General features: G+C 43.4%; 1 protein-coding gene across 8 annotated transcripts in view; it reads right to left on the reverse strand.

The window, feature by feature from the left end:
- Positions 1 to 22,835, reverse strand: part of LOC118675946 (LIM domain containing preferred translocation partner in lipoma) — a 665,496-nt gene that overhangs the window by 580,190 nt on the left and 62,471 nt on the right. For 3 of the 8 annotated variants that reach the window (XM_036348968.1, XM_036348969.1, XM_036348970.1), the window contains exon 3: positions 10,624 to 10,751. The exons of 1 other annotated variant lie outside the window; for it this stretch is intronic. The gene's annotated coding sequence lies outside the window, so the exon portion shown is untranslated. Of the gene's footprint in view, positions 1 to 10,623; positions 10,752 to 10,880; positions 10,993 to 22,651; positions 22,819 to 22,835 lie in introns of those variants that run through there. 4 more of the 8 variants (XM_036348973.1, XM_036348971.1, XM_036348967.1 and 1 more) reach the window with 4 other exon arrangements.

Consider the following 22,835-nt stretch of genomic DNA (forward strand, 5'->3'; position numbering starts at 1 on the left):
TATTTTTATGAGCGTGGGTAACCTCCTCTCCCATACCATTCACCATGGCCACTGCATTCCCACCACACTGGCTGCTTCACTTTTCTGGAATATACCCAGCATGCTTCTGCCTCGGGGCCTTTGCAATATTTTTCTCTCGGCCTAAAACATCCTCCCTCCTCTTATCTCATGTTCACTGCCTCATTTCACTGCCTCATCAGGTTCCTGCTCAAGTGCACTCTTCTCAGTAAGACCTTCTCAGACCAATGAATTTAAATCTGTGTCCTCCCTATCCTCTGTGCCTTTAACCTGCTTTATTCTTCTGAAAATAGGTTACAATCTAAACATTATATATTTACTCATATATTTGAAGGTTTGCTTGATTCTGTTCAAGATTCTATTCCCACAGTAGGTGCTCAATAAACAGTTGTTAATGAGTCATCATTATCATTTGCAAACCACTACACTAGGCACCCAGGGTCCTCTTATGGAATAAAGATATGCTTAATGCTCTTAAGAAGCTTCTACAATCTAGTGGAAGAGGAAGACTAAAAGTCTGCTTATACAGCAGAGCACAGTGACATGAATATTCTAGGACGCATACACAAAGCACTCGGACGGTAGAGAAAAAGCAAATCGTTGACTATAGGATTGAGGGCAGCAAACAGACAGAATTCTCTGGAAGTATCTTTTTAAAAAGCACAGAAACCATCCTCAAAAATATATCCAGTACAAAGACATCCTCAGCTAGCCTACTTTCCTTCATCAATAATGCTAAATGGGACAAAAGATTGCCCAAGATAAGTCAGCATTTATGTGTGCCAAGACCATGGAGAAAGGAAGAGTCACTTTCATCTATAAAGCCTTCATTTAAAAAAGGAAATTATTTAAATGCACACAGAATGTGCCTTCTGAGAATTTCAGACTCTGCAGACAGGGAGGACCTTAAAGGACAAGCAGTCCAACTTCTTATTCCCTCTACAAGAAAACGTCAGTATCAGCCTCTACCTGCAAAGACAGAGTCTGTGTCCCCTTCCATGGCAGAGTCCTACTCTGCTCCTGTCTCCTCCATCCTCTTTCTCTCTTCTCCGCTCTAACCACCTCCAGTTTATTTTTCATCACTCAAAGTGCTGTCTACCATCCTAGACTACTGCCCTCTTCCTTTCTCTCCTCTGTCTGTCTCTTCCACTATTCTAGAACTTTTCTATTTTTCTTTTCTTTTTTTCTGTTTTTCAGCTGTGCTCTGCTGAGAACTAAACCTTTTGTCTGGGGTAGAGGAGGAGCACAGAGTATCCAAAGATTCATGCGTTAACTCCATGAGCCCTAACCCAATAACACCCTGGTAGAGTCAACTAACTTCATGACCTTGACTTCAAAATGCCATCCTTGACATAAATTAGAACAGTGCAAACATTATAACTCTTTGGAAACAAAGAAAATACAGAGATGAAAGGCATCTCCCGACCCCTCTCCACCTCAAAAACATACAAAATTTGGGGAGCCTTGTGTATCTAATAGACCGTGACCCCTTTAGTACTATTAGTATTTCCCAGCTTTTCAACTCCCATAGCCAGGCTACATGAATAAATGTGAAATTAGAATAGTTTTTAACTATCTCTATACCTGAGAATTGGATTCTAGCCACTACTTGCTATGTGACCTTGGGCAAGACATTTAATGTCAGCAAATCAAAGCATCCCAAAAAAATAAAGGAAAAAGAGATCTCTAAATATCTAATCCAAAAATAGCCAAGAGACCCCTTGTATGCCTCCACTCTCTCTTCCCTTCCTCACCCGCAGCCATTATAAATATTGCTAAATGATCATCGACTCTTTCTTAGTCAGTCAGGATACAGCTTCAGAATCCTTCTCAACACAGCACCTCAAGGAGTCACTACTAAAATACTTTATGGCCACATTAAATGAAATCCACACCACCCATCCGTCAGATAAAAAAATTTGAAACACAAAGATGGGCCATGATCTCCTCATATCTCAGTGTTAGGAGCAGAACCAGAGCTACAAAGGCCCTTTCCCCTTAGTCTCCTAAGTTAGTCTCCTCTTCTAATGCTTATGTTCTGTGACTATTCCTTGGAGTGGGGAAAGGGAGCTTGCTATTGTATGAAGTTGTAAGAAATAGAGATAAAGGTTTCCTAAGTAGAGGCAGAAGCTTAAAAAAAGGTGTGGAGGTAGACTAGAGGAACATTGGAGCTGGCCTGAAGAAGTTTGTTATCTGTAGGAACCAGTGCACTATCACCATTTTTAGCAGAAGAAAATTCAGGATCAGGGAAGCATTTCCAGTAGAAGGAACAGCATGAGCAAAGGAATGGTGAGGACTGCCATGTGCTGAGAGGACCCTATAGACTGCTGAGCAGAGAGCAGTGGCCATCACAGAGGCCATAGACAGAGGAAGGGGAAAGGGAATGAAGATGATGACAAGATAAGATTAGAAGAATCAACCAAAGTCTTTGTGGTGTTTTAAATACTGATTTTTTAGAATTGATTTAAAGCCCTCAAGACTCATAAATGGGAAAAGAAGGTAAGAGAGAAGTGGAGGAAAAGTAAAAAAAAATATATCTCCATATTCAATGGGAAAAAAAAAATACTTGCTATAAAATGTATTACAGGAACACTTTCATTATGTAAAAGCCTATTTTGTTTTCATGTCATTCTTAGATTACATCATAAAGTGGCTACAGCCGTCTTGTACCGTATAATAAATAAATCACTAGCTTAATTCTAGAATGAGCCAGAGCCCTAGACTTAAGTGGAAAATATTAGATCATTTTTAATAACTGATATAACTCAAGCCAGTCACCATTGAAGTAGAGTGAGGTGATGTCATCCTAAAGAAGTCCAAAGAGAAGCCAAGGAGGGTCAGCCCTGGCCAGGTCTCAGAGAAGCTTCCACTTAGAAAAGAACAGGAGGCTGGTAGTGTTGTGCCCAGAATTCAAAGTTCCCAAGACCCCCAGGGAGCCAGTCAGTCCGATGCAAAAGCAAAGAGTCATTTATTTCAAACCTAGGTTTGGCTCCCCTGCCACACTCACCGATGCAACGGTAAGCTCCAGTGGCCGAGAGAGAGAGACGCCTGATGGGACAGGGGGTTTTAAAGGGGGGGTGGAGTGAGGGCAGGAGAGGGGACTGTGGGCCCCACTGATTGGCCAGGCGCAAGTCGGTCATAGTGATGGCGTGCACTTCCCTTGATTATTATTGGTTAGTCCAGAGAAATCCTGGGTGTGGCTAGTAGCGGCTTCTTCCCGTGAGGAAGCACATGGTACCGTCCCAAAATGGAGGACCCAAGGCAAGATGGAGGGCGCACCTGGCTCTGTCCCAAGATGGAGGACCCAAGGCAAGATGGAGGGTGCAGTCCTTGCCCGGCTCCTGCTGCTGCCACTCAAACTCGCCACAAGGCAGGATGGCCCTCCCGCACAGCCCCGCAGCTGGCCTGCGGGCAGACTGGGACTCCAGCGCGTCTGGGTGGCACAGGCCCAGCAAACGGGGTGCGGCCGGTGGAGTGGCCCAGCTCTGGAGGAGCGGCATCCGCTCGGAGCAGGCCCGTCCATGGGGCCGGTGCACTGCAGCATGGCGGCCTCCCCGAGCTAGGGCACGCGCGCCACTGCGCTGCCGCCGCTGCTGCCCTGGGCCCGGTCCGGGGGGCAGCGGGCGGGTGGCAGCCCACGCCGAGCTCCCGCCGTGGGCTGGGGAGCCAATGCCCCCCCCATGGGGCCCAGCGGCTGGCCCACGCAGGCCCCGGCCACCCCCGACCGGGCCCCAAGGGCAGCATGGACCCCCGGCCCCAGCGCGGGCAAGCGGGGAGCCGACCACGGGGGAAGGGAGGGAAGAGCCAGGCAGTGAGGCCTTCCGCTCCCATGACCTCCCCCGCAGTCGGTCGCCGCCCGGCCCCACCCCACAGCCCGCCGCCGGCCACCACGCAGCCGGTCGGGACACTCGGACCCGCTCGGGGAGGCCAGCGGCCGCGGAGGGATCCCAGAGCCCACCGGCCAGACTCCTCCTCCCGCACCGCCCGGAGAGGCGGGCGGCGCGCCTTTCACTAGCAGTATACTAGACCATTTTATCATGAAAACCAACACTTACTTTTCAAGTAGAAATGCCCAAGAGGCCTTCCTCATGAAATATCATGCATGAATATTTTATTCCCAGAAGTACTATTTTTTTAAATACCAGAAAATGTGAGCATATTATGTCTGTATTCATGTCTTAGGAGCAAAACTGTAAATGTTAAGGCTTTTAGTTACTCAGGAAAACATGAAATCAGGGTGACATATGCAAATGCTACAGGTCTGGTCCAAGCCAAGGGACAGTGTAGAATGGGGACTTGGAGATAATGACCTAACAGAGAAAAGAACTGAAGGGATTTTTAGCAGGTACAGATATGAAGGAGACCAAAAACTTAACATTTAATGGCCACCAACTGCATACTTAGTACCCTCTCAGGGTACTATATATATATATAATGATGCTTTGTGAGCAAAAAAGGATCCTGAAGAAGGTGCTATTTGCCCCATTTTTTAAGTGTGGAAACCAGTTTTAAAAAATAATTAAGTGACTTAAGTGAGATTACACAGTTAACACATGATAGTCTTCCTACTCCAAATTTTGCTTTACCCTCTTGTCTTCAACCAACTAAAACTATGTACAATGGACTTTCAATAAAAATCAAATAATTGATAAGAAACACCTTGAAAGCACTAAAACTATAAAAAATATTGAAAGGGGTCATGGAAAGGGGAATAGTATTACATTCTGGCCAGTGACCATCTCAACGGCCAAAGCTGGCTTTCCTTATGTTGGCAGTAAGGCTCCTAATGAGCTTGACCACCATTTTAAGTCTCCATTGCCATTGATTTTTTTAGGAATGTTAAGGTGGATTCTAAGGGAGCCTGTCATCTTATATAAAATGTACTGCCAATCTTGGTTTGATAAAAACTATTTTGGTAGGGGAAAAAGATGGATATTCTGGAAAAGAACTTTCTGCCAAACAGAAGGTATTGGGTGAGGTTTTATATCTGATTCTGTCAGTCTCACAGTAATAATGTTGTGTATTGGCTCACTGTTCTCAATACAATTGTTCTTCATAGCTGCAGAGACATGCTATCAGAGCCAAGTAATACTGATTTATGCAACTTTTCAGGAAAAAGCAAGACCCAACAGGAGATGTAGACCCTGAAATTTACCTAGCGGGAAAACATGAAGGCTCAAGACTCCAAATTTTAACCTGTTTTCCCCAATTTCTTCCTGGGACAGGATGGAGGTTGCAAAACACAGAGAAAGCATGCCTGGAAGTTATATGGACTGATAATGAAGCATACACTGTGTGGAGAGGTAGAAGGGAAGCATTGGGCCAGAGTCAGAGGAGCCTTTGATGGTTGTTCCATGGCTACTAATGCTCTGTGGCCCAAGAAGAGGGTGTCCCCTCTTCAGATCTTGGTGTCTCACTTGTACAGTAAAGACCTCAAGCGAGAACATTCAAAAATTTTTACCAAAGAAGCTCTAACTGTGAAGGAAAGTGAAAATGTAGAGGTATGGGAGCATAGCATTACTAGTAATTGAAAACTTGTGTTTTTCCTCTGAAAACCATGCTTATTTTGTACTCTATATATCAATGTTTCTATTAGGACTTTAAATGGCGTTTCATCCAAAAGTCTTCAAGTGCAATTGATTCACAGAGGTGTGCTGAGTTCATTCAGTGGTTCCATGGAACTCCTACACTCACCTTAGAGAATGACCGTAACTTAGGCAGCTCCTAAGCTGGCCCCATATAAATGCACACCTGCTACTCATACCCTTGTGCAATCACTCTCCTTGAGTTTGGTTGGCTGGATTGACTGACTTGCTTCTAGCAAATAGAATGACGCACAGGGAACAATGTGTCACTTCCAGGATTAGATTACAAAAGGCTTTGGCTTGCATGCCTTGCTCACTCACTCTGAGGGAAGCCAGCTGCCATGTTGAGAGCTGCCCTATGGGGAGGCCCACATGGCAAGAAACTGAAGGTGGCCTCCAGCCAACTATCAGTAACTGAGGCCCGAAGTCCAACAACCAGTGAGTAACTGAATATTGCCCACAGCTCTATCAGTTTGGTAAGCATCCCTCCACCTCCTTCCTCATTGAGCCTTCGAAAGAGACAGTAAGTCCACAGACACGCAGACTGCAACCTCTGAGAGACACCTTGAGGCACCCGTCTAAGCTGCTCCGATTCCTGACACAGAAACTGTGAGATAATAAGTTTTTTTTTTGTTGTTTTAAGGTGCTAAATTTGGGGTAATTTGTTATGCATCAATAGATAATAAAGACAGTATCCAAGTTTGAGATTATTTTAATGGCCCCTACCAACTCCACCACTTCTCATGAGGCCTGGGCAGTAGACTATAAAAGATTCACTGTCAAAACTCTCAAAAAGGAACCTTTGTGCCCCAGAATGCAGAGATGCTGTCTAGTTTAGAAACACAGATGCAAGCATGCTCTGGCCACGGAGGTGGCCATGGAAATGTCTGTGCAGTTCAAAGTCAACAGACACATCCAGCTACAGTCCATTGGTCAGAATGAACTAGAGCCAGAACCACACATGCAAGATGAGAGACTCCTTCCTGCCCAGCTGTATTCTGCTATCCAATAAATCCATCCTTAGAATCTGCTCAGCCTAGTGAGCCAAACTATAGCCACAGGCCCAACCTTCCAACCCCCTGGGCTTATGTCATAAGGCTCCATGGCTCACTGAGAACTTCTGAGAGCAGATTCCCTCCTCCTGAAAACCTTTCCCAATGGTCTCAATTATTTCGACTCTCCCAACCTTTCACATAAGCCCCATGAGATCCGAGCCTATAAATCACTTACCTTGATTTTCCAAGCACCTAATGTGAGGCCTGAAACATATGTGGTGATTTCTGAATGTGTGTTATAAACAATACTTCTCTAAGGTATATTTCACTGTCTTTCTCTCTAACTAGACTGTAAGCTTCTTGAGGTCAGGGACTGTGCCTATTTCACTGTGATGTCCTGAGGTTCACTGACTTCCAGACAAACACGGAGATCAGGGCAGAGAACAAGCATACTTTCTGTGAACATGGGTAGATACTTGGCAGCAATCTACAAAGGACTCTTGAGGCTCTCCATCAATTCAGCATCAGACCCTTTCTATTGCACAGTAACCTAATGAAAATTCCTCTGACCCCCACAGCCCTCCTCAAAGTACAGGTGTCTGCACTCTCCTCAGGTCAGGCAATAGAAGAATGTGAAATTAAAAGGCAGAAAGCAAGAAAGAGAGAAAGAGAGCTCTTCCTTTTACTTTCATGGACAGCAAAGACCTCATACAAGACATCTCCGGGCTAGAAAAGAACAAAAAGTCTCAGGAGGCTGAATGGTTCCCTGCTCAGACCCAGCAAGTCCTTTTGCAATTTTTGAAGCAATAACATAGAAGCAGCGAAAGGTGACCAAGCAGATGGTCACACATGCCCAAAAAACCACCTGACCAAGTAATTGTAGGGAGCCAAGACATTCACCTCTCAAAGTCAAGTGGAAGTGACCAATGTTTTGCTTTCGGCAGAGACTACTACCTGATTATTCTGAGAACCAAAGAGGAAATATTAAAACTGAAAGCCCTTGGCTATCGTCAACAATTATACACTAGTATCAACAGAGGAAAATAATTTCCTTCCTGACTCCCACTGGGCCAGTCACGCCTGGAGCAGAAGGTGTGATTAGCTAATCAAACAAAGCAAGAGCCAACCTGTTAGACTGTAGTTTCTAGGGTTTTTCTCAAGCACTGATGCTTCATCTCTGATCTACCTTGTTCCACCTCCTACTGTCTAGAACAAAAATAAATATGGGAAGTAATAATGATACACTATTTCATGTCGATATCAACCTCCATCATTGAGCAAGATTGCAGATCTAACTCCTTTCCAATACTGAGAACACATCAGTGCCTATCCAGCCTTGGTGATGATGGTGGTGCAGGGTTAGACAAAAGGACATACATTGAGCATGTCCTATGTACCAGGTAGGGCACTGGGGGTTACACGTTAGATCGCCTTATTTTTCTGTATGTTCAAGATGAGTCTTTAAACTAAAAAATGAAACAAAAGGATTAACCTGTCGTGTATGGGACACACCTTATAGTTTACAAAACAGGTTAGCATTTATCGACCCATTTGATCTAAACAAACATGAGAGGTAGACAGGGCAATGATTATTATTCCTAATTCTCAGATCAGGGAAATGAAGGCAGAGGGACCTTGTTCTTTTAGGGTTGCACATCTAATCATTGTAAGACCTTCTGATACCCCCTCCCATAATATTTGTTGCCTTTTTATGAACTCACAAACTTTTTTAAGCCATAGTGGTCCCAAAAGCCTTTTTCTGTCCAGTCATTTCTTCACCCTCATAAAACCATGCAGTCCAGCCTCACCTGTGCTAGAACTCCTAAAATACTTCAACAGAGAACTGGCCAGTGCCTGAGGGACCACCCATAGGGAAAGGAACACTCACTGCCTTTGGATTTCTTCTTTCTCTCCATGAAAATGCATTGTGCACCGACCATGTGCCAGACATCCCACGAGACTCTGGGGAAAACTCATGAACAAGAGATGCTGTCTCTCGTTTGACTGGGTTTTCTAGCCTTAAAGCCATAAAGTTCTCCAGGCTCTCATTCCTGTAACAGTTCCTGGTGGGCTATCACTTCCGGTCCTCTCAGCATCCTCATGAGGACAGTCCCGTTGGCTCAAGTCCCTTTCAGAGGATGAGGTGAGGACTAAAGTCTGACACTCTAGGGGAGCTCTGAATGGAGGCTGATAGTCACTCACATAGCTTTAGTCCTCTCTCCGCTTCCTAATAGCACCCAGATGTTCTTTTGAGGGACCACCACATCGCACTGTGTAGCTGCCATGAGGTCGGGGAGGTATTGTTTCAATATTCAGAGCAGAGCCTCAGGTCATACATGCCAATTAGCACAGTGTCCTCCTTGTGGCCTCAGTGACTGGTGCAGAGGAATGCAATTACCCAAGTCTATGGGGATATGGCAAACAGGGCTCTCTTTCCCCAAATGGCAAGTGAGCAGCCGTCTCTTGACCATGAGGTGAAACATCCTGACAATGAAGCCAACACATAGAAGAGGGCAGAACAAGGAGCACAGCATAGATACAACTGTGCCTGCTCAAACTAGGCCTGATGCCCACATTACCTCTAAACTTGCTGGTTTCCAGCAGGGGACCCTCCCTCCCCCAACTTGATTCTAGATAACATTCTGTTCAATGCAGCTTAAGGCTGCATCAGTGAGGACAAAAGCCACTGTTGGCTCATAAATTAGCTTACAAACAAAAATTCCTTTTGTCTCTTTCAGCTCACTCCTGTTTAGGTACTCTCTCCCACTCTACCATTGCAAACTAGATTTTTTTTTTTTTTTATCCAAATGCAAGGCTTCATATTCATCACAATTTAATTTCTAACACTGAAAAAAATTTCAGAAAATAGAACAGGTAACAAAGATCCACATTGGATGCTTAAAAAGTATGCTTGGGATGAAGCTTTCAAAATCATGCTTGAAAATTTTAACAGGCTACACTCTTTAAAAGTCAAAGCCATGGTGTCCAGCCTTTTATCTTATGCAGATCCATAGGCGTAGAAATTCTGTTGTTCTTTTAAGATACATTGATGAAGAAAAAAAGGGCAATGAAATGTAACTGTAAACTGAGCCACACTTTTAAATAAAGTTAGGTTTTATCAATCACAACAGCATCTGCTTTGTTTGGAAAAACTACATCATAAGCATGGTAAGCCATATTATGTAGTCAGTATAAAGTCAGTGGTTGGGGCACAGACAGATTGACCCTCAAGATGGAGACCACAGATCTAGAATTCTAAATAGAAGCCTGTCCCAGAATTCCCCAGCTACTTGCCTCAAGTCTCCCCACAGCCCAGCGTAGCCCACAGTATTAATTCTTCCTACCACCCCTCTTTTCTAGAACATAATGTTCTATTCTACCCTCTAAACACAGAGGAATTCCAAAACACAAGGGAAATCTTACTTTACTTGGTCACCAGTACCCTTTCTGAATGTGCAACAGGATTCGAACTCAGACCCTTTAACACATAGTGTTCAACCTTTTGCTTAAGCAAAGTTAGCCTCCCCTACCTGAACAGATTGTTGTGAAAATAAGATGAAATCACAGAAGAAGCACCATATAAAGGGGTTTAAAAAAAAAACACTCAATAATATTACTTTCTTTCATCACAGATGTCCATAAAACTGGTCATTGACATTTTCATTTTGGTCTTTCAATTTCAAGAACACTTTCCTCCATGCCAAAGGAGAAAGAAGGAAGCAATACAATTATCAGCCACCGGAAATCATCATTTCTCCAAATTTTCTTCCAGTCTCTCTTCAAGCCAACTTCTAAGAGCTGAGTCCTGCCTTTTCTTTGCCACACATTTTATTAGCATTATTATATTCCATCCATTGCCAATGAAATTAGCTTAAGAAAAAAAGAAAGAACATGTTGGTTCTCCTCTAGTTCTTTGTCCATGTTAATTATTAGTGTCATGCTTTCCTTAAATGGAAAACACTGATTTTTAAAACATGCACATTGATTATAAAAAGGAAAAGTTTTCTTTTCTGCATAGGACTTACCAATTGAAGAAGAAATTCCTTCCCTCCAATAAGTGTTCAGTTTAGGAAAAGCCCTAAACTTAGAATCAGGTGAGTGGATTCTGTCTTCAGTTCTGTTGCTGAGCCTCAGTGATCCCACCTATGGAAAACTGGAGAAGAAGGTTGCTCATGAATTTCTAGGATCTTAGCAGCTTTAGAACTTCCAGGTTTATGAACTCACTGACCAGGCAATAGTGAGAAGGATGCCAGGCTTGAAACCCACAAATCTAGTGGCTCACCTCTATTCCTCCTAAGCTCCTGGCACTTGTATTTCACTAATTTGTCTCAGAATGGTGGAGAAAGAGAATGCCAGTCCCCCAGTGTTCATCCTCAGCTCTCCTAGGAAAATAGCTTCATGGTAATATCACAGATGAAAGAGACAGATCAATTAGTTAGATACATGTTAGGTAGGCAAGAAAAAAAGTTAATAGCAAAATCTGAACTACAACAAATAAAAAGAAACAAGGGATATGAGTTTGGAGACACATTTCTAACTATAGGAGCAAGCAAGCCCTCTGAACCTTGATTCCCTTGCCTGAAAAGTAAGAGCAAGTGAATAGCAGAGAGCTAGACAATCTTGACACTTGCCAGGAAATCCTCATTACAGGTTTCATTTAATTAAGAGCTATTACTATTTGCTAAGAATGATGCAATATATATTCCAACACACACAGATGCCGAAGCAGCTGGCTGCTTTAAATGTGTCTTTTATATGCAGGAGAGATCCACATACTAGAAAAACTACTAATCCTATGTTCATTGTCATCATTTTAGATATTATTAAATCAATCATACAATTGTTTCATGTATATTTTCTCATTCAGTCTTCAAATATCCATATAAGATCAAAGTTGCAGGATCGTAATAAAATAACCCACATCAACTCTCCCACTGACAGGAGGAGAAGCTGGGGCCAGAGCAAGGAGGTGGCCACTACAGGACCCCACCATGAGTGCCAGACAATCCAGGGCTCCAGTCCAGGGCTTGTCCACTAGACCCAGTGACCGCCACTTTGACAGAGGGTAGGGAGACTCATTGGGCAAAGGGACTGTCCATTGGTCACATAATAGGCTTTGGAGCACAATCCCGAGTCCCATACTCAAGTCTCTGAACACCTGCTTCAAAGCTCTCAGAGTACAGCCCAACAGCAGAAAGAATTAAGTTAGACAACAGCATACTAGTAATCAAGATAGCCCAACACAGCAATGAGTTTTCTGAGAACTAGTGGTTTTCAAGAACATTAGAATTCTCAAAGCCATTCCACTGAAATGAGAGAAAGGCATAATTTCAAACTTGCTGAGGAATGAAGAATGAGGAGGCCAGTACTGGACCTGTGGACAGCACGGTCATACAGAAAACAAAAGACAGCCTCCACCACAAGGCCCAGGAAACCTAAGCTTCTCCTTGCAGAGGGAGATATAAATCAGAGCAGTTTCTACAACTGCCACAACTGGTGTCTGAGTTCCCAGATTTCTATTCCCTGAAAGGTAAGGCTCTCCAACCTTGGCCCTCAGGCAACCTCTCACACACTTGCCAGCTTCCCTCAAATGCACAAATGAAAGTGGCCTCACTTTTCCATAGTCAACTTCTCTTTTAATATTTTTTTTTCCATAATGAGAACAAGTAGCTTTGCTGAAGAAGGGCTGTGAAATGATTGAAGTTCTCATGCAAACAAACCATTAACAGAGTTCAAATGCAATTTAAATTACCAGTTGTTAAAGTGCTCCTCAATTTCGTGGTAAGTTTCCAAGGAGAATTACATGCTATATACTATTTAATTGGTTGTTTTCTATTTTTTAACATCCATTTATCCCCACCACCACCCTTATATTTCAGAAGTGTCTATAAAAGCTTCCCTTTAAAAAATTATATATTATTGAATAGATTAAATCTAAAGATTGAAAAGTATCAAAGAAACAGCTGCAGAATTAGGCCGCTCAGCAAAATTGATGGTTTTGACACCATAAATCATGTAGAAATTTTAAATCTTAGGAGTCATCTTGTAGTACCAGATGAAGACACTGAGACCCCTAACAGGAAAAGGAAAGGTTGACTCAAAGTTCTCTCACTGGTCAGTGACAGAATCAAGATGAGAACCATGGCTCCTAACTCCCAACCCTGTGCCTTCTCTTCCCACCACCACATGGTTGGAGGAGATGATGGGAAATAGTCAATGAATTTTCCACCCATAAAAGAAAATACAAAGTCCTCTTCAAACACTCCTGACCTCAAAATCAGAGGTGGAGAAAGGCAAATACCTTCTAAAAAAAAGGAGAAAAAAAGAAGTAAAGGCTGATGAATGAGTGCATTCAAAGGAGTTCAAAATGAGCAGATTCTTTGAAGGAAAAGTCAAGACACTCATCTAGCTTCATTAATCAAGTATGAGACATTGAGACTGCCAATGTCCACTGCTTTATCCAGCCTGGAATGAGGGCCTGCCCCTGGAGTGAGAGGATAAAGGATAAACAAAGTCAAGCAGGACTTGTCACATCTGTAGATAGAAAGGATTTCTGGAGGTCATTGTAAGTTCAGGATGAAGTTCAAAGCTTGATATTAGATTTATGTAAGTTCTACTTTCTCTAAGCTCGAGTTTCCCTGCCTGCAAAACTGGGCTATTACCCATCAGGGAGATTGTAATCATGTCCTGGGATTCCATATCCAGCATGCACAAAGTCTGCATTAGAACCTTGACTGCTAAAGTTTTTATAATGTCTCAAAGCAGATGGTTCTGCCATTCTAATTATATGAACTATAACTGAGTCTTACAAGCATGTATGTTCCCTAAGTGTGTTAGATGCCATATATCCCCTGACTATAAATTCATTTCTTTTTCATTCAATAAAATAAAATAAAACAAGTGAATGAAAACAAACATCCAAGCATTTCCCTTCAAAGGAAAACTTTGGGGAACTATTTTAAAATGGCCCTCAAACCCAGTTTATGAACTGTACAGAAGGAAAAAAAATCCCAATTTAATGTCCAGAACCTCACTTAACCTGTCCACCAACCTTATAAAAAAGATTTCCCAATTATCCATTGGGGAAACTAAGGTCAGGGAGATTAGGCAAGGTTTCAGGACTAGGGAACATGAAAGCCAGTACTTGAACCCTAGTCTTTGAAGAGTAGGAAATGGTAAAGCCAGTACTTGAACCCTGGTCTTCTAAATAAAGCTCCATGGCACAGGTTTTATTACTTTGCACTTGCAACCTTACTATGTGCAGCTATTCTACTACATGTACCAAAAAAAACAAACAAAACAAAACAAAAAACTCTTCTGCTATTTTTACATTTTGAGGAGGAGCTTTGGGATAAAAAAGTAAAAGCTTAACTTTCAACCCCCCCCCCCCCCAAAAAAAAAGTTAATATTAGAAGCAGATAGATCCCTCCTGAATTCTACCTTCCTGTTATGTTCTTAGAGCCCAGGCTCTAAGCAGACATCTGCCCAGTATATGGGACAACAGGCCTGAGAAAGGTTACCAATGAGTTGATATCAGGCCAATTCCAAGAAAGAATTCAAATAATTGGACTCATGATGAAACAAATCACCAATAACGATAGTATGTGCTTCTGAACACCACTCAGATGCAAGTGTTAGCTAACAGGATGTCATGTGCCCCACATTCAGAGATGCACAAAACAGACGCCTGCTAGCACCTCTTGTCCTTAGGAAGGCAGAGTGCATGGACCTAGCAGGTGTAGGCACTTAGGCATGCTTTGCGCTCTCAAAGAGCTCATAACCTAACTGGAGACCTGTTTGAATACACACAACAAAAAGAAAACTGTGCAAAGCACAAGTACATGCAACGTTGTTTGGAGGGTCTGGAAGAGCACTGCAGATGACTTCTAAACTGAGCCTGAACACCCAAGAGGATTTCCACGTATGAGGGGGAGGAAATAGGCCCAGAGAACACGATGTGCTAAGGCCTTAAGGAGGACAAGTTCAGGGAGTTCTTGGGGAAAGTGACTAATCTGATGAGGCCAGTGGCAGCGCACATGGAGGGATGCAGCAGGACATGAGGATGGAAAAGAATGTTGCGGCCAGAACATGGAGGACCTGTGTGCCAGGCCAAAATACTTGGATCTTGAGACTCATGGATATGGCACTTTGAGAAATGACTCAGGAGAAAGTTAAATGGTAGTACTATCTTTTTAAGAATGGAATTGCCTTTCCATGGTCAGCGCTCAAGCATAGCAATGGCAGAAGTTTTTAAAGGAGCTTCCTCTGAAAGGCCCCACCCACAGAGAAGTCAGAAGAGTAGGTGGCTCTCAGAGTTATCCCAAATGTCCCAAACCTGCAACTCCATGGACCCTTTCCTCTCCTCTAGAAGTCTCACCCATGGAAGACCCAGGAAAGAAACTAAGTATCATGTTCCAAGCAGGATTTCCACTCTACCTTGAGGCTTAGGGAAATGCCAGCACTGCCCAACTTGGCAAATGGGAAGAACCGGCTGAACATAGGCTCTAGCCTCTTTCCTGTCACTGAAGTGGCAGGAGCCAGAGGCCTATCCACCAAGTACTGCATGTGTCCAAAGCTCCATACCTCAAAGCTTCCAGCCAGGCCTGGCACTGTGTGACTGGAACCTTCCACTAGGAATGAGCCTGCACTCATGTCACCAGTTAAATTATGTGGAATCCCTTCCTTTAAAGGAGCCTTTGCAGCAGATCCCATATGTCAAAGACACAGGCAAGATGTGATTCCCTTCCTGCCTTTCAGGAACTCCCAGTCTGGAAGGAGATAAAATATCAACAGAGTAGGAGATGGCAAGTGCCTTAGAGGAAGCACAGATAACAACACAATCCTCATTATAATCCTATGACTTGGTGTGATTATTTATACCCATTTGACAGATGAGAAAACTTAGGCTCAATCAGGTTAACTACCTTGATAGATCACATAGCTTGGAAGTATCAGAGCCAAAATTTGAATCCAGATCCTATGCTCATAAGCACCATAGAGATTCTCTATTGCCTCAGAGCCCATTGCGCGGTGAGTTAGCAGATGAAAGAACTGACAGATCACTTCCAGTGTGGGGGATTGTGGATGGTGGGGAGTATGGACAGTGAGGAGCAGATGATCAGACATTACTTCAGTCAGAAAGTATGATCTGTGCAGAAGTGTATAGGAGCAGCTGGGTGTCTATCTTTTAAGTGGGAGAGGTCCTCTCCGGCTAAAGGAACAGCATGAGCTAAAGCATGATGGTGAGAAAATGCAGGGTATTGTGAGGAAGGGCAGGGAATGTGGCTGACTTAGGGATGAGTGAGCAAGAGCATCAAGGAAGTTCATGGTCTGGATATGATGGGCTCTGGATTCCAGGGTCAAGAGTTTCTATTTAATGAAAAAAATACTAGGAAAATTTATAAATCACAAAATAAACATAGAGTCAGAAATGTACAGCTAAATATATTAGGAAAATAATAAATGTTTCAAAGCAGAACTATGGTATGGTTTCAGCTTGGGATTCTGGGCTCCTGTGTTAAGGCCATGTAGTAACTTTTCAGAACCTGGACCAAAATCAAGAATAGCAGGCCTTCAAAAAAAAAAAAAAAAAAAAAGAATAGCAGGCCTTCAGATCCTTCCAGGTCAAAAGACAGAGGGGCACTGTTCGCTGGCAATGACTTTGGGAGTTAGGACTTCTATACCTATTTTGTAGATCCTGATCTTCTTGAGAAGAGTCCCTACAGGTCAATAAAGAAATCCCATCCCCTAGCTGGAGCATAAGTACCCCTCGTTGGTAAGCAGAGCATAGAGAACAGGATGGGAGTTGTAGAATCAAAAGACCTGCATTTGATTCTTGGAATCTCCACAAATTAACTAGAAAATCCTTTTAAGAAAGGCACAGTTTCCTCATTTGTAAAACAAAAATGATCAAACTTATATAGCTAGATCCTTGTGAGGATTAACAATTTACTCATGAGATCAAATATAAAAATTTGTGTTTCTACATGCAGGCTGACATGTTAAGAATGGGTGCTCCCCCTGAAAGCCACTGTGTTGATAGGGGTAGGAGAAAACTGGCCTCATCCTCCTGGTGAAAATCTAAATCTGGAGTTGTCGACAATTTTTTCCCCCTGTTGAAAATTGAGCTGTATTCCCCAGGCAAGTCATTACATCTTTTGTGCCAAATTGTTTTCATCTTTTAAATGACCCAGTAATCCCACTTTGGGCAATATACAACAGGGAATAATCCAAAAGGAAAAAAGAAGGCAATTTGTTCGTAGATGTTATTCATGGTGCTATTTCTAGTTCTTTATATATCCCTCTATTACAGCACTTATCTCTCTGTGCTGTAATTATCCACTCCCCTTCCAAATGCCTCCAAATTATCTTTGAATCAATCCTCAGCACCTAGCACAATGACTGGCATACAGTAAGAACTCAATAAATGTTTGTTGACTAAATGAATGAAAGAAAAATTTTAAAGAAATTCAAATGAGTAAAAACAAAACACTGTTTTTAAGAGATGAAATGAAGAATCTTTAAAAAACTGGTATCTATAGATGGCAAACTATTTGAAGAGGAGTGAGTGAAGAAGCCTAAGGATTGAATTTCAGATGATTTAATTTATAATCTCTGAGCATCTCCAGGCTTAGGCTGAATGTAGTACAAGATTAATAAGAGACACCCAGGGGCATGAGGTTACATGGTGGCCAGAACACAGGGCTCTATCTTGGATTCTCACTACCTTACGTTGACTGAATCGCCTAACTTCTCTGAGACCAGTTTATCCACTGAAAGGGAGAGCAGTTACTGGAAAGCCCAGCACATTAAAAGGAATTACATGGAGCAGGCAGGGGCCAGCGAGTGTAAATTCACTTGTAAATGAAAGAGGAGGGCTGGGAGGTGCCCTTGGATGGGGGTCCTCAAGCCAAGGTAGGGCTTTGAAGCCCTAGTTCTTCTGGGCACCTACTAAGCCTTCTAGGCCCATCTTACAGGTTGGTTGGTCCAAGGCTCCTCACCAGGGAGTTCACTGGAGGCAGAAATCTCTACAAGAACAGACGACACATCAAGGAAAAACACTAAGTTAAATATGGCCCATAAAGTCAACATCACTCTGAATGTCCCGTATTCTTGGTGGGAAAGAATGCTTTGTACAAATACCCAGGGAGAGCAAAGGAAGTGGCCTGTTCTACTGGGCTTATTTTGGGGCATTCCAGCAGCTCTCAGCCAGGAAGTCAGAGGCAGGAAGCCACTGCCCTCCATTCATTGGCCAGACGCTCCAGGTTAGAAACCAAAGCAGGGAGCACAGACTCCTTATTCCGGATCAGCTTCAAGTCTGTGCGGCCCTCCCTGCACATGTTTTCACCTCCATCAGGGTATCCCAGAATCCTGCTCATTGAGCTTGACACTTCTCAGAAGGATACTGTCCTTGACATCTTGAAGACAATCCCCCCAAAACATGACATGAACTCATCCCCTTCTCTCTGACCCCACTTCTACCACCCTAATAAAAATAACTGGATGATTGCCAGAGTCTCCTCCTAACTTTCTTTCTTCTACTCTTGCCCCCACCATGAAATCCATTTCCCCTTACAGCAGCCAGAAAGATACTGGTAAAACATAATTAGATGCTTCCATCACACTTAAACACAGGTCCCAACCTCCATTCTAGCTTACTAACACCTACCAGCCCCTCTCCGTTCTTATCTCAGCTTTTCCCTCCTGTAGCCCACTATCTCCTAGCTCACTGGGCTCCTCGGTTCCTCAAACACAAAACCATTCTCACTCTGCGATCTTTGCATTGACCGTGCCTTTTGCCTACAATGCTATTCCCCTGACTTTTACTGATCTGGCTCCTTGTCACTCAGATCTCAGCTTAAACAATCACCTCCAAGAGCCCTTCCTCCACTCCCTCAGTCAAAGCACCCAGGGTGAATCCTCCTAAGTGTTCCTTATCATTCTCTCCTATTTATGTGTTTGTTTATTATCTGCCTCCTCCACATACCCCTACTGGAATGCAAGTGCCCAGGATCAGTGTTTCTAGTGTCTTTTTCTTCATTCTAAACTCAGTGCTGGATCAGTGCCCAGAACAATACAGGCACACAAGTGGGAATCCAATAGAGATTTAATAAAACTAGACAAATGCATGCCACGAATGAAAGAAATCTTACAGACTGCTGAAGGGCAAGTAGCCCAGGCCTGTGGCTAACACCCTGGGCTAGGAGTCAGGCATGGATAATGAATGCTTGCACTCTGTAGCTGTAGGCATGTGGGCAAGTTTGCCCACTTCTCTAGACCTTAAATTTCTCAAGCAAAATGGGGATGACAGGACCTGTCTTGTGGGAGTGCTGGAAGAATTGAAAGAGATAAATCATGTAGAGTGCCCAGCACAGAGCTCAGCACAGAAGAAATGTTCACTGTCATTGCCAACAATCCCACCTTCCAGGTAGCAAAACTGAGACTCAGAAAGGGGCAAGCATCACCGCTGGAGTTAGACACTGAGTGAGTAGCAGAGCCAGGTCAGAAACGCACATCTTCAGTCTCTGTCCTCAGATCAGCTGTTCCTGTGACATAATTACAAAACTCCTTGATATCATATCTCTGGTTTACATATTTCACCTCGCTTCAGAAAGTATCTAAAGTACCTGACGGCCGAAACCGGTTTGGCTCAGTGGATAGAGCGTCGGCCTGCGGACTGAAAGGTCCCAGGTTCGATTCCGGTCAAGGGCATGTACCTGGGTTGCAGGCACATCCCCAGTGGGAGATGTGCAGGAGGCAGCTGATCGATGTTTCTCTCTCATCGATGTTTCTAACTTTCTGTCTCTCTCCCTTCCTCTCTGTGAAAAATCAATAAAATATATTTTTTAAAAAAATAAAAAATAAAGTACCTGACAAAAGATACACATAGCCCATGTCTTTTTTTTTAAGTGAAAAAACTATGGGATGAGAGAAGCAGATGGAAAAATAAGGTGAAGAAAGGGGACAAAAAATAGGAGCCATAAGTCTCATGCTATTTGTTACAAGCAGGTTTCAGATTTGGTCCTCAGATTCCCAGAAGCCAATGCAAAACCAGAAAATACCTGGGGAGATTCGTTTAGAACACCTGGCTATTAAAATGTCACAGCAATGTGTGAAAAGGTGCCACTCTCCAGTTGAGAACCCATTATCTGCTTCCTCCTGACCACACTGCTGGGTTCAAATCCCAGTTCCACTACTGAGGGCATGACCTTGGGCAATCTACTTAAATCCTCGAAGCCTCAGGTTCTTCCTTCATAACAGAGGTTAAAAAAATACCGTACCTAAGTGTATAAAAAACGAGGTATATACATACAAGGGAATATCATCTGTCCTTTAAAAAGAAGGAAATTCTGATACATGCTACAATATGAACATTGAGGATATTATTCTGAGTGAAGTAAGCCATTTCACTAAGGGATCAGCACTATATGATTCCACTTATTTGAGATACCTAGCGTAGTCAAACTCTGAGAAAGAGAAGGTAGAAGAGTGGCTGTCAGGGAGTGGCAGGAGGAGAGAATGAGGAGTTAATGTTTCAATGGATACAGAGTTTTGCAAGATGAAAAGTGCTCTGGAGATATTGGTTGCATAACAGGTGACAGACTTAAGACTACTGAGCTGTACACTTCAAATGGTTAAGATGTAAATGCTATGTGTATTTTACCAAAATTAAAAATAACTTTTTGTAAAGTATATACTCATAGGTAGCTGTAGTAGTGACTATATGATTTAGGTCAAGTGCTTAGCACCAAGCTTGGCACCAGGAAGCAAGCAATTTATATCAGTTCTTATTAATAGGAGTAGCATTCACATGGGTACTACCGACTCTAACCTTGTAGTACCCCTGTCCATCAGCACCACAGCAGGAAAACATCACGAGCCTTAATGCTTTAAGGCAGCCTCCTTCCACATGTGAGCAAGGCCATCAATCCCCACCCTGCCACAGGCTATGCAGGAGAAGACAGGTTGCATATAGATACCTGGGGGATCTGCTCAAGTCCTGCCACCCCAGAGCTTCAGAGCAGCTTAGAAAATTGTTTTCCCTATTTTCAACGCTGACCAGAACAAAGGGAGGTCTCAGAGCACTTTCCTTGCTCTATTAAAATCTGCCACACAATGCCACTAGCATCAAAGTGTTTCCCCAAAACACATCTCCATCATCTTCCCTGCATTGGAGCAAGCCCCCACCCCCACCCTAAGTTGATCGGAAACTGAACAGACCACAAAGAGTTACTCATTATGGTATCTGGTGCACTGTATTGGGGCGGTGCCCTCTTGGTCTGTTGAATGCTGCCACTGCACCAAAGAAGGCTAAAAGTCTGTGTGTGTGTGTGTGTGTGTGTGTGTGTGTGTGTGTGTGTGTCCACGCGCGCGTGCGCTTAAAATCTATTCAGAATCAGAGCTCACTTTTGAATGTGAGGGAATAACACTCCAGAATTCTTGCAGCTTCAAGAATAGCAATAGAGTCTTAGATGGAAAGCCCTGCTCGACTTCTTTCAAGGCCCGTTCACAATTTCCACTGACACAGATAAAACTGAAATAAAGGGCTCCACTATTTAGTTCTGCCTTTTGGAAAAGCTATCATCCCCTTTCAGAAAAGAAAAAGATATAGGCAGCAAAGCAGATCAGAAGGTAGCAGTTCACATTCAAACAGCATTCACATGATCAAAAGCAGGGAAAGAGAAGTAGAAACCAAAGAGGTGGGAGAGGGGAGTAAAATACAAAACAAATTCTGGTATCTAAGTCCATGTAACATGATTGAAAGATATCTGAACTGGGAAAATGTGTTCTATTTCTCACCAATTAGATCAGTAAATGTGGGCAATTCTGGCATCTCTGCATCTCAATATTCTCAGCTGCAAAATGGGCATGTTCTCGGCCTTTGCCTGAAGGAAGAGCTTACGTACAGTGGAAGCAAGAATGAACAGAGTGAGAAGATCTGTGTTCTAATCCTAACTAATTAACCATGTACCTGCACAGCAAAAGAGCTGCGCACTTTGGGCCTCCATGTCCATTGTCCTGCTATAAAATGAGACAGATCAACTAAATAATCTCTAAGTGTCCTTCCATCTCTGACAGTCCATCAAAAAACACACAAATGGCCCGAGCTGGTTTGGCTCAGTGGATAGAGCGTCAGCCTGTGGACTGAAGGATCCCAGGTTCTATTCTGGTCAAGGGCACATGCCCTGGTTGTGGGCTCGATCCCCAGTAGGGGGCAGGCAGGAGGCAGCCCATCAATTATACTCTCTCATCATTGATGTTTCTATCTCTCTCTCCCACTCCCATCCTCTCTGAAATCAATAAAAATATATATTAAGTAAAAAACACAAATGTCGCCGAAACCGGTTTGGCTCAGTGGATAGAGTGTCGGCCTGCAGACTGAAGGGTCCCAGGTTTGATTCCGGTCAAGGGCATGTACCTTGGTTGTGGGCACATCCCCAGTAGGAGATGTGCAGGAGGCAGCTGATCGATGTTTCTCTCTCATCGATGTTTCTAACTCTCTATCTCTCTCCCTTCCTCTCTGTAAAAAATCAATAATATATATATATATATATATATTAATAATAATTTAAAAAATGAGAAAAAAAAACCCACAAATGTCCTGCAAACCAGATATTTTTCAGACTGTGGATGCTGTGCAGATGCCACTAGTACATACTAGTAAGTCCAACCATAGCCCTGCTTTTCAAGCTAAAACTATCCTTGCCCACGCATCCCCAAACATCCCTTCTGGCTTGTTGCTTTAGCCCTAGCAATCAGACAGACATCACTCCCAAATTATCTTTCTACCCAATTCAAGCTAGGCCTCAGGTGGGAAAAAATATCTCTAAATTTTCTATACACAAATAGAATTTTTTCTCAAGCAGAGCCTCGTTCTAAATCCCACTGTGAGGAGTACTCCCCTGGGAAAGCAGCTGTCCACACCCCAAATTAAAGCTACAGTGCTCCCAGTAACAAGTCCCATCGCCCGGCAAGCAAGCCAGCTGTCAGGGCTATAAACCCAGGGTCTGGGAGCAGAAATGCCATTTGCTCTGGCAATAATGATGTACTCACGCGATGTCAGGCAGCTGGCCCTCCGCTGGCTCTCACTCCCTCTCACACACCCAGAGTCCTATTGCAAGGAGGTGATCCCAAGGCCAGAGGGGAACAGCACTGAGACATTCTCTTCTCTGCTTCCAGAACAAGGGGCAAAGGAATGGAGGGGAGGGATGGGGGAAGTGGGGGAGGGGAGAGACTT

This window comes from Myotis myotis, unplaced genomic scaffold (genome assembly GCF_014108235.1).
Source record: "Myotis myotis isolate mMyoMyo1 unplaced genomic scaffold, mMyoMyo1.p scaffold_m19_p_2, whole genome shotgun sequence".
Classification (NCBI taxonomy): domain Eukaryota; kingdom Metazoa; phylum Chordata; class Mammalia; order Chiroptera; family Vespertilionidae; genus Myotis; species Myotis myotis.